Source organism: Neopsephotus bourkii, unplaced genomic scaffold, assembly GCF_033783945.1.
Source record: "Neopsephotus bourkii isolate Nb327-2 ecotype Australia unplaced genomic scaffold, CSIRO-AGI_Nbou_v1 NB_1250, whole genome shotgun sequence".
Classification (NCBI taxonomy): domain Eukaryota; kingdom Metazoa; phylum Chordata; class Aves; order Psittaciformes; family Psittacidae; genus Neopsephotus; species Neopsephotus bourkii.
Window position 1 is genome coordinate 3,199,432 of NW_026901735.1, and position 12,849 is coordinate 3,212,280.

Here is a 12,849-nt window from a genome sequence, read left to right on the forward strand (position 1 = left end):
CAGGGTAATAGCAAAGCTGGGACTGGGCCCAAGTTCTTTTCTTCAGTGTCATGTCCAGTCCTTAAAGCTTTCTTCAGAAGCTGGGTTCTCACCTGCTGATGTACTGATATCTCCAGAAGAGCTCATGCTCTGAAGGCCAGGAGGAACTTCTGAGGTCATGTAGACAACCTGCAAAGCACAGAGCGTAGGACTGGATCCTGCAGAGGAGAGCAGCAAGTCAGGATCAGGTGGCTGTGTTATTAGACCCAGTAACTACTGCCAAGTGCCCCATAAGCTCTCCGAGGTGGGCTGGTGGATACTGCAGTGTCTGTCCTGCTAACCCTCAGGACTTTGCATTTCAGCTAGGGCTGGGCTTGGAGCTGGATTGGGTACAGAAGTGTTCTGGCTGACACTAGATGAATGTGACACAAGTCTTTAGTCTTGCAGGCTGTGCTAGTTTTTTAGTTGGGGTGATTTCAGTCAGATCGTCACCATTTATGGGATAACAGTAAGAAGTTGCCTGCCATGGGGAGGTTCAAAAGGCCTAATAACTGTTCAGAAATAAATGCTCTTGAGATGATAATAGACATAGAAACAAGAATCAGGTTTTTAAAAAATGAGGTGAGGAATTTGAAGGTGTTCATTTTGGGTGACCTGAAATCATGAGGATGCTGCTAGAAGAGAGGCTGTAGAGTTCATGCATGAAGTCAGGATGGGCTGGGGTGGGAGGGTTTATCCGTAGATGGAAGCAAGAATCAGTCAAAGACTGAGGGTTATCTAGGAACACTAGTGTGGTGACTCTGTCTTGGAGGCACTGAATTAGGGGGTTTCTGGCCAGGGTGTTTAGTGAGGGAGTGTTCATAACAGTAAGCAAGCGGATGCTGTTAATCAGAACAATATGGAGCAGGCAAGTACCTTCATACTGCAGGGGATTCTTTTTCCTTTCTTTCCCCTCTCTTCTCGCCCCCCTCCCCAACATGTAGATCATGCACGGTGTTGGGATTGGTGGTTTGAAATCAGTGAAGATAGGCTGAGGATATGGCACATGGAGACTTAATGATGAGACCTGCAAATAACAGAAGTGTTCTGGATACCGGAGAAATCACGGAAAGGGTTAGTGCTTCACCAGGAAGCCGACAGCACCGCAGTGCACCACAATTAAGACTTTAAAATATGTAACAGCATTTTTATGACATCAAAGCACTGTCGCCGCACAAGGCAGTGTTTAGGAAAAGATCCCTGCTCTTCACCCTGCAATCACGATGTACATATTGGCAATAAGGAAGTCAGCAATAGCTATTTACTGCTCTCCTGCAGCTGTGGACTTATAACTTAGGTCCCTAATTAAGTAGAAGCAGGGCTAACCACGAAGCACACCACAGTGCCTTAAAATGGCTTTCATACTGCGGAAATCTGGTGTTTGGTTACTCCAGAGAGTGGGGGTTTTTCTCCCCCCCCCCCCCAACTATATTTGCACATTCAAAAATAATTATCTGGAGATCTAAAAAAAAAGATGCTGTCTTGATGCACCATGAGATCTAAAGAGCTTTTCACTGAAGGCATTTAGAATGGGAGCTATTGACACCAGCCCCATCTCTGTCATCAGGAGTGAGTGATTGTTAGCACAGAAACTAGTCATGCTGCACAAAAGAGATCCCAGCGTGTGCGTAAATCTGCATAACCTAATTGACTATCCTGGGGACGTGATCTTCAGCTGTAAAAACCCCCTTTTGACCAAACAATAAAGTTAAAAAGGAATGTCCCATCATTATATTCCTTAAATGTCACAGGAACTGCAGTAAGTGCATCTTGGCAGAGGCGAGCCTACATCATTAGTTCCTCTCCTGGTTGCTTGTAGGTTTTTTGTTCCACATGGCCTGACTTGACAGGACAACAAATAGGCCTTTGCATCTGTACACATTTATTAGTGGATTTTATCGTTGGACATCAAGGAAATGGAGTCTCATCTAAAGGTTTATGACTGTACACATCTGTGGCTTTTACTGCCCTCCGTTCAAACAAACAAACAGCAGCCGAGCATTATTTTTGGAAAGCAGTGTTTCAGATTTAATAATCATTTGATGTTCTGAGGAGGCCTTGGCTGTTTCTCTAAATATTTGCTGGACTTTAGTTATTGTGGGTGGGGGGGCTTCTGCCTTCCATGAAAAAGTGGTTTGTGTAATGCCAGCTTTCCTCTCCACTCCCAGCATAGCTGGGTGTTGTTGGATCGTGTGTAGAGATGACTTATCATTGGCACTTACCCCTTTGGACGTCTAGCAATTCTGTCTCTGACAACATGCAAAAGTATCCTGGAGGGGGTCAAACTGGGACATAATATTGCACTGTGCTGCTCTTAATAAGACTTCCACGTGTTCCAACTCTGCTGGTTGGCAAAAGAGAGCTTGAAATGTAGAATCATAGAATATTTTGGGTTGGAATTGACCTCCAAAGATCATCTAGTCCAACTGCCCTGCAATAAGCAGTGTAGCGAAGGTAAAGCAAGGCCTGAACAGTGTGCATGCCTTTGCTCACATAAATTCCTTTTGAAATGAGTGGGGTAAAGGATTTGTTCAAGCTTTCTTCATAATCAGAGTATTGCATAGTTCATGGAATCACAGAGTGGTTTGGGTTGGAAAGGGCTTTAAGATCTTCCAGTTCCAACCCCCTGCCATGGGCAGGGACACCTCACACTAAACCATGTTGCCCAAGACTCTGTCCTGGCCTTGAACACTGCCAGGGATGGAGCATTCACAACTTCCCTGGGCAACCCATTCCAGTGCCTCACCACCTTCACAGTGAAGAACTTCTTCCTTATATCCAGCCTGACGTTCCCCTGTTTAAATGTGAACCCAGTTCCCTTGCCAGGGCCTTTCCTGCTGGCTATAGTCTGAGCTGTCACATCTTAAAAAAGAAAGTTAAAAGTGAGACTCCTGAAGGACATTTTAGGAGCAGCAACTGGGTGTAAGATAAAGTGATGCATGGTTAACATTTCCAAGGGGCTTAAAGAACAGTTTGGGGTGAACTGCTGCCCATTTCTTAATGCTGTGCTTATGCAGGACCTTAAAGATAACAGCTTACATACCAACACACTGAAATATTTTGCTGATAATAATTTAAGGCTCATACCTACTAGTGTGCTTCATTGGAAGAGGTGAAAATTGAGGACTTAAGTTAATGTCCTGTTTTGATGAATCATGCTGTGTTCAGGACTGTTTTAATCGCTTACATAAGGGAGGATTGGAAGCTGATTTTTAACTTGGTGTTTTCAGACTGGGGAGCTGGATGGAGGAGAAGTTTTGTCTAACAGGAGGTTCTTACTACCTAACTTGCCCAAAGGATGCTGTTTCATGAAAACATCTTCAATCAACTTTATTTCAGCTTGCAAGTGTTTTAGCTCAGATAAACTTTTGGGATGGAGAGACTGACTGATATAAAGAGGTGGTGCTTTTTATTCATTGTTTTGTAATGAGGAAATAGAACTCCAGTTGAGCTTATACATTGATTTTATTGTGTGTGCTGATGTATTCACTTTAAGGTAGACTTTCATACACCAGCTCTTGCAAGAAGGGCCCGATCTACACTGTGCTTCCCTGAAGACAGGACTCTCCTCCCTTCCCACTGTACTCATGGTGGCTCTGTTTTGAGGCCCACTTCAGGACAGAAGTTGTGCTTGGACTCACTCCTGTGCAACTGCCCAAAGGCTGGGACAGAGCCTGGAGCAGGGCCAGGGCCTCCATATGGACCTCCCAAGTCCCTGTGCTGCGGCCTGACCTCAAGACCAGATTGCATTGTCATTGTTCTGTTTAAATAGTGTTGTCAGGAGAAAGAGAAAGCTGCGTGTAGCACTAAGATAATAATCATCTGACAGAAACTGATGGCTAAACCGTCTTTAATGGGCTCAGCAAGAAGCCCTAAGAACAGACCTTCAGTACAGAGGATGGAGCACTACTTATGCCTTTTGTTGAGCTTTGCAGCCAGCATTGAACAGTTCTGTAAAGGCCAAGTTTAAGCAACAGTTGCTGGGAAGAATAAATGTATGTTTTCCCTATACCACACAGTGCAAGTGACACTGCCACTGAGGTGAAGAAAGCCTGTGGCAGTCCCTCTTCTCAGTCATTTGTAAACCTTTTGAATGAGTTCCCAATGTGAATTGTTACTCCACTCTGCAGTGGGCTACTTTTTGGCCAGCTCAAAGAAGCCCCAGAAAATATTGCACCCATATGCGCTTCTTTCTCTCTCTTTTTTTTTTTTCACATTCTCATTAAGTTTATAAAACCCACAAATTTAGACCATCTGTCCTATAAATGTTTCTAAACTACACCAAGATGAAAAAGCTGTTCTAGCTTTTTGATATAAGCGGTCAGCAAACCAAACACAAAACCAGAGCAAAGCAAATATTTTCTTGTCATACATGCTTCCCAACCGTGACGGATGAACTGTTATTTTTGATGTGTGTTTGGATCCGAATTTTGGAGAGAAATGCCTTCTAGATATGTGCACTTAACACCAAACCAGCTTGATACGAAGAATTCTTGTTGGGGAGGGTGTAACAGAGGGAAAGTTGCACCACATGCTGCCCAAGGACTATATTAAAGAAGCTGTTTCTTCAATTATTCGTCTTCCAAGTGCCCCGCTGACTGCTTTAACAAAGCCATCCCAGGCATGGACTGTGTTAGCCCATTTTCATGGTAAGGTGTTCATGCTTCTCTTCAACCCACCTCTCTCTTGGATGTTAATCCAGGGATATTTATTGCCTCCATGTGAAACTCCAAAGTGGGTTTGGAGTATAATGATGAAGAGAGGCTGTTTGCAGTGCTTGGCTGACAGGTGGGATTACACCCAGGTTCTTGTTCACAGGCAAACTCAACAGTAACCCATCTATTGTGAAAAGACTCAATAAAGCAAGTGGCAGAAAGGGGAGATCTCACTTGAGATCTTTCTTCCTGGTGTTTCCATGGACACGGCAAATTCCCAGCCTAAACCCTTTAAGAATGAGTAGACCCTGCTTAAATTGTACACCCTGCTTTGGTACTTACAGCTAAGTGGAAAAAAGGAGACCTGTTCTGACTGTGTCCAGTGGCATTTTCACATCTTTTGTTATTGGCACATTACTGCTTTGAGGACCAGATCCTCACTCAAATCGTGGCAAGGAGGATAGCCCCAGAGGTTATATGTAAAGATATTCTTTCCCATTTGCTTTAGGTATATTACAACATTTACTATGCAATTCCTGCAGGTTTAACTAGAGCACAGATATGAAGTGGCGTGTCATGATAGAACCGTGGACTGGTCTTTCTTGTGAGTGCTGAGGAGCTATGTAAGGAGCAGTCTGAAGGGGAGCTGTGAATGCTCAGTACACCTGGAAAGCCACAAGGAATTAGTGTCTTTTTCATGGAAGAGAAAACTGGTGGTTGAGCTGTGCAAACAGTGAGGGGTAAATTGTTGCATGTGTGAGCAGTGCTGGTTTTTTGCTGCCACTGAGTTGAACTCACCTACCTTCAGCTGAAACAATTGTCTGGGCCCTCTTTATTGTCAGTAGGAGTTATAGGTGATATTTAGGCTCAATTCATCTGACTTGTTTTAATCTCTGTCTTCAAATACTCTATCTTGAGGGTGAAATGTGACTTAAAAGTGTATTTGCTGTGATTATAGGGGCATTGGAGGTAAACAGCTTGTAGATGCCTACATTTGGACTGAGGAATTAAGCCTACTTGTCAGTTCTCCACTGTACAGCAACCTGTTTCTGTTAATAAAACTGTGGTGCAAAACTCCCGAGTCCGAATTAAAACAAGATAAAAGCTGAGCTGTGTTCAACACTGCCATCACTTCCCGACTCATGATATTCGAAGTTTCTCTTTTGCTTGCCCAGCCCAAGCCTGATTCCGAAATGCACTTCTTCCAAACATTTCCTGACAGTTATCTGTGGGTTAAAAGACCTGTCTTTATGGCACCTTCACTCCAAGAGAGCAGGCACCTGTGTGCTAGGGCATGCTGTGGATGTGATTCTATGCTAAGTAATTCCTGTGTAGCAGAGGGTATGATGGGTGCTGTCAGTCTCTAAGGTTGATCTCCCCCACTCATTCTCCTGAACTCATTCTTTGCAAACAAATAAAAACCCAACCCTTATTCCAGTACAGTGCTTGGGGTCAGCACAGGCAGGTGAATAATGTTGTTTGGCCAATGATTTAAATTCAGTAGCTATTTGTGCAATGAGTAAGGTAGTTTCACGTCAGCAGGTGAGTGCAGGGCATGCATTCACAGCGAGTTGCTCTTTTTAAAGTTAAAACAAGGTGCAAAAGTTTTGGTGTTGCTCTTTCTCTTTTTTTTGGAGTTGTTATGCTCTGCTTTTCTTTAAAAAAATAATGGATGGGGAGAAAATTGTATCATTTCTTCTAAATCTTTACTATCACAGAATAGTTGGAGTTGGAAGGGACCTTCAAAGCTCATCTGGTCCAACCCCCCTGCGATGAGCATAGACATACTCAGCTAGAACCACATCCAGCTTGTCCTTGAATGTCTCCAAGGATGGGGCATCCACCACCTGTCTGGGCAACCTGTGCCAGTGTTTTACCACCCTCATTGTAAATAGTAAATTTTGCTCACATCCAGCCTGAATCTCCCCTCTTTTAATCTAAAACCATCACCCCTCATCCTGTTGCAACAGGCTCTGCTTAAAAGTCTCTGCCTGTCTTTCTTATAGGCCCCTTTAAAGAACTGAAAGGCCACAATAAGGTCTCCCCAAAGTCTTCTTCAGGTTGAACAACCCCAACTCTCTCAGACTTTCTTCATAGGAGAGGTGCTTCACCCATTTGATCATTTTTGTGGCCCTCCTCTGAATCCTCTCCAACATGTCCATGTCTCTTTCCTGTACTGAGAACTTCAGAGCTGGGCTCAGTACTCCAGATAAGCTTCACATACCTTTGGGTTCTCCCTGCTGATGAAGGAGGCACCAGATCCCCTTGGTAGAGATGTTGAATCCTTCAGTTCTTTATCACTGTATTTTTGGAAGTTTGAAGTGACTAACCTAGGTTTTGCCTGCATAGAGCTCTCGGCTTTTTCATTTTAACGTTAGATTTTGAACATATAAAGCAACCTAACGAGAGAAGTATAAAAGGTTAAAGACTAATTCCTTTGGAAGTCTTAGTTTTATCAAACACAAACCTTAAGATTTACAGTTCAAAGCAAAAAATCGTGTGGAAGCTGACATTTTAGTCTGATCAGGAATGATATTTTGTCTGTAACCCCCAAAGTTTGCATTCAACACAACCAAGCTGGGATGTGTTTCCCCTGGTCCCCCAGTGGAAGAGTTCACTATTTCCGCAGCCTGGGTTATGACTGCTACGGAAGAAATGCTGCATTCCCTATTATGGCTCTGTTGACAGAGTACATTGAGGAATGATGTCCTGTATGATACTCCAAGTTTCCTACAAGGTGCTCCAAGATTGATAGGATTCTCTGTAGTGACAGCAGAGGACTTCAGATTTACAGCTCGGTGGGAGTTGTGTCTTCTCATTTCTGTAGCCTTCTGTGCATGTCCTCTAGTGTTTTATAGGAACTGGGGTTGCATCATCAGGCTAAGACTGTGGACTTAGAAATTATATATGAATCATAAAAAGAGATTGTAAACTAATGTACTTATAGAGGAAAACTACCTGCACACATGTGCTCACATGCTGGACAAAGGTCTGAATTCACTATGGAATTGCCTTACTAATCTGCCAGCTCAGCAGCTCTTGATAAATCAGGTTAAAACTAAATAAAGAAAAACGTTGGAACGCCCCTTAAGTAAAAAGGGGAGGATTGGAAAGAAACATTTTAGACCTAAAGGAAAAAAACCCACAAAGAAACCATTTTGCACAAGATTTGGAGAAATCATTAACTCTGGCTGTTTTCTCCCTTCTCCCCCCGCCTTCCCCAAAGTTGAAGTACAAATTGTCAGTGTTCCCTTCAAAGCTTTGCAGAAGTTCAGTGTGCATCAGGCAAGCTGGGGGAGCTTCTGTTCGTTCATGTACCAAGAATAGGGAATTTTGCTTTTGAATTCCATCCAGCAAAACCCCATCACAGAGCTTTATTGCTCTACTGTGATTTCCCTCGCCCCGTGCAAAGAAATAGGTGCACGCAGCACTCAAAAGAGCTGCCATGAATGTCTGAACTTCAAGTGGGGTCATTTATACAAGTGAGGGTATTACCATGTTTGTTATAACCAGGTGTTTCCTAAATATAGCTGACTTGCATCCCAGGGTCACATCTAGGTGGGAAGTCACCCAAAGCCCTGTGCTCTGAGGACTGTGCTTTGTCTGGAGACTTGTGGGAGTAGAAAACGTGGAGGAGGCCTGGAAGGGAGGAGGAGCAGAGGTGTAGTGTACTCCATCTGGTTATGAAATAGCTTAGGAATCTGGGATACCAGTGAGGCTCTGGGGTTAGTTGTCAGTGATGTCAGCTAATACTTTTGCCGGTTATGCCCTGTAGCTGCCTGCTGTACTTCTAATGCTTCAACTTCCAGCAAATTGCATTTCATTTTTTATGGTGTTTCTTTAAACAAGTAGAAAACTACACTGTGGGGTAAATTCCCTTCTTTAAAAGAGCTTGAATAACGTTAAAGTCACTTCCAACCCAACTTGTTCTGTGATTCTATGAACTACTGTAGGCTAATACTGTTAAATCAGGAAAGTGTGAAGAATTACTGTTAGGAGCTGCATCCAGTTGTTGCCCTGTCCATTGCATTCACGTGCCTGTAGCTGGTTCATCTAATTGCATGTCCCTGTGGCCAGATACTGCAGATGATTGTTCTTCTTCACTCCTCCACCTAATGTGTGCTACAGTGGGAAGGATGCTTTCTACTTATGTTGTCTGTATCTGGTTTACTTCCCTTTTGAACCTTAGATGTCCTTAATTACAGTGTGTGCAGTAACTCTTAGCTGCTGAGTGTTTGAATTTTTCTCCCCATTTGTGTTATAAGAGAGCAAAAAGATGTGTCTGTATCTGTGCAAATCAAGCAGAGGGATGCTGAATTTCTTGTTCCTCACCTCCATTGTGGACAGAGCTGTGCTAAGAAGATTCATGCTGGAATAGCTCTACTCTGGTGAAATGCAGTAAGATACCCAGGTGTTTGAGGTATCACAAGAGAATGGAACTGAACGGGTATGAAAGATTATACTGTAACATGTAAATATTTAGGAATTAATGCACAGGGTTGAACTGTACAGGCAAAGATGCAATTCTTTTGGCTTCTGCATTGCTTTGTACCATAACAAAGCCATAACAAGCATTTGACTACTTGGCACACAAATCAATAGCTTTGGCAAAGCCCTAGAATAGTCCATAGTGTCTGATGCCAAGTTATCTCCTCATCTCAGGCAAACTCAGTGTTTGAGCTGTGTGTTGTCTTTAGGTGTTACAGTTCTTGCTAGTGTGTGTTGGAGACATGAGGCTAGGAAGTTATAACTCCATGATCTTTGGACCTTCTGAACCATCAGATACCATATGCTTATACAAAATCAAACTTCTGCAGTAGCACTTGTACTCCACAAGTGCCATTTATTAATAATTCAGTGGCTTGGATTTTTCTCTTGTGCCCTCTATCTGTAGGTGTAGATGAGCAAACTAAAACCAGTTGTATTTAAGGTATATGCAAGAGCGCATTATTAATAATATTGCTATTAATAAGGAGAAATAATGCACAACTTTGGGTTAATGTCTCTTTCTGAATGCATCCCCTCTCTCAGCAGTACTTCTGACAGCAGTCTCTGCACTAGCAGAGGACCTTGGTTCTCAGTTCCTGGCTTTCTTTCCAGCTACTCGTATCTCCAGTGCACAAGCATCATTTCAGTTGCCAAACATGGGATTTGACCCAGAGCTCACACAAATTAGTGGGAAGCATTTCTGTTAATGTCCATAAAATTTGTGTCAGGCTGGTCCTTCAGAAGGGCTGTCCTGTTTGCCTTGCCTCCCACAAATAAACAGGGTGACCGTTGCCAGCAGCAGTGACAGCTCTTGTGCAGACCCAAGGCTTTTCCAAGAGGTGCACACACTCTGCTGGCTGATCCATCCTTTAGTTAAGAGGTTCTTCTGCCAGCTCTGTTACATCCACAGTGTTTGCTTTATGACATCTTTGTGCAGATATAGAAAGTAGGGGATTCCCTGTCACATATCGGAAGAGCCCATGCATATGGTTTTAAAGAGACAAAATTACTGGTATGCATGCTTTTCCATTGACAGAATACCATTAAATCAACTTACTTAATCTTAGGTACAGCTAGGTAAGCAGAGTTACAAATAAATGTAATTGTTACTGTTTCACTAGAACACAGAGCTAGCAATTCTCTGAATTCAATATGATTTTCAGCTGATGAGAAATTGTGGATAATTGTGGGTAACTGTGTTGTGGATAAGTGTTGGACAGTGCATTCCAATAATCATGTAGCGACAGGACAAGGGGCAATGGATTTAAAGTAAAACAGGGAAAGTTCAGGTTAGATATAAGGAAGTTCTTTCCTGTAAGGGTGGTGAGGCACTGGAATGGGTTGCCCAGGGAAGCTGTGAATGCTCCATCCCTGGAAGAGTTCAAGGCCAGGCTGGACAGAGCCTTGGGTGACATGGTTTAGTGTGAAGGGTCCCTGCCCATGGCAGGGGTTTGGAACTGGATGATCTGAAAGTTCTTTCCAGCCCAAACCATTCTATGATTCTATGTTTCGTATGCGGACTGTTCCATTCCTTGAATCTTAAAAGCCTTTGTATGGTAAAGGAACCAAGTTTATGATGTGAATGAAGTTCAGAGAGAGGTTAATAACTTTATAATCAGCTCTGGTTGGGAGATATGCAAATAGCATTTAAATATACAAAGTCGAGAGGAAAAATCCCATCATATTTTCAGGCTGCTGTTAGCAGGGCTTATTCCTTTACTTTTTTGATGAGGAACAGCTGTGGATTAGCACAGGGTAATCGGAGACAGTAGACAACCTGGTAGGGTCATTGTGCGCTGCTCCTTTGAAATGCTCAAGTTTATGGGGTGTCAGAGCAAGCTGGGTCATGAACCGACGGGGCTGAGTTACAACAATAGTTAGAATCACAAAGGGCCGGACCATCAGCTGGTTGAGATCAGCAGAGCTCTGCAGTGCAGATAAAGCCCTTTATTCCAGGTGGGGATTTGCCCCCAGAAGCTTTATCCTTATAGTTGCCAAATTCCCATCAGCACACAAATTTGATGTGGTCTTGGTTGTGTGCTGTTGGTGCTACATTCACCCCAAATGAGTATTTCTGTAATGGAAAGGTTTTAAGAGGTGACCATGTTGTACCATGACCTCATTTTTAGACATAAGCAAATACTGCTGGGTTTGTGCAGGTTGTGCTTTGATAAATGGCTTTTTGGATATTGCTTTTTTGATAAAGACAGTTTCCTTTTTTAATTGGCATCTGAAAAGTGAGCATTTTCCCTACTCCTCCACTTGTATGGCTTGACTTTTTTTCTCCCTCTGCCCAAGCTGGTTTTCCTCTTTGGCTTTTTTATCTACCTCAATTGAAAAAGAGCAATGAGTTAAAAAATAGGAGAGAAAAATGAAAACAAATGATGGAAGAAGAAAACCAGGAAAACATTTATAAGGGGAAGGAAGCAAAAGAATGAACTGAAATGCCAAAATAATCAGACTTAAAGAAATAGTAAAGTTTAACAAACCTGCCACGTAAAGCATTTTCTGATTTATTTTTCCCCATTAGTTCCTCTAATTCCAGCTTATTTTTTGCACAGAAAATATGAAACCTTGTCTGTCAGTGTAGGGTCCATTTCAGCGTTTTAGAAGTCTTTCTGCATTGCTAACTCTCTGCCCTGTCCCCTTGAGATTCAGTGTTTTGGGGGGTTGTTGGGTTTGTGTTTGTTCAGTTTGTGTGAAATACATCGCTAGAGCAGTATTAAACACCTCAGCTGAGCACTTTTGGAGGTAAACCAAGTTTATTTAGTGTTGTTGCCTCCTTGTGCCAGATTACAGACTGTAAGGTTCACTCCTCCAAGCTGTGAAGCAAGTTCAGGAACAAGTCCTGTTTGTTAACACAGGGCTTCTGCATTCATACAATCATAGAACTGGGTTAGGGTTGGAAAAGACCTTAAAGATCATCTAGTTGAACCCCCTACCACTTGTGTTTAGTTAGCGTGGTGTGATAGGAGGTTCACTGGTGAAAGAAAGTGCAAGTTCTGGGTCAGACTAGGTCCAAGTAAAGAGGACAAACCAAACAAGGAAATGATGACCAATCTTTTGAATGAGTTTATCAGCTTGTGGGAGTTAATTCAAAGTCTGTTCTGGGCAACACCAGCTAAAGGCGTTTTCCATGGGCGCCTTTTGGACACATCTGAACAGAGTGGTCCTTTCTTTCATGGAAAATTCAGCCTGGAGAAGAGAAGCCGCATGAAGACCTCAGAGCAGCTTCCAGTATCTGAAGGGCGCCTATGAGGATGCTGGAGAGGGACTCTTCATCAGGGACTGTAGTGATAAGACAAGGGGTAATGGGTTAAAACTGAAACAGGGGATGTTCAGGTTAGATATAAGGAAGAAGTTCTTTACTGTAAGGGTGGTGAGGCACTGGAACAGGCTGCCCAAAGAAGTGGTGAATGCTCCATCCCTGGCAGTGTTCAAGGCTGGGTTGGGCAGCGCCTTGGGTGACATGATTTAGTGTGAGGTGTCCCTGCCCATGGCAGGGGGGTTGAAACTGAATGATCTTAAGGTCCTTTCCAACCCAAACCATTCTGTGATTCTATGAAAACTGGCCATTTGGGAAGAGGTATTTGTAGCAGTTGAGTAAAGATTTGGCAAAGCCTTCTCCAGCATCACCTGTTGTAACCTTCAGGAAACATATCCAAAGCTGAGCTTCCCATACACTGCT

At 43.1% G+C, this 12,849-nt stretch overlaps 1 long non-coding RNA gene across 1 annotated transcript in view; it reads left to right on the forward strand.

Annotated features, from left to right (window-relative positions):
• The window catches only part of LOC133218421 (uncharacterized), a 404,246-nt gene extending 393,737 nt beyond the window's left edge, over positions 1–10,509 (forward strand). Inside the window, exon 2 of the long non-coding RNA XR_009727148.1 lies at positions 10,446–10,509. This is a non-coding gene — a long non-coding RNA (uncharacterized LOC133218421). The remainder of the gene's footprint in view (positions 1–10,445) is intronic.
• Positions 10,510–12,849: the final 2,340 nt, after the last annotated feature.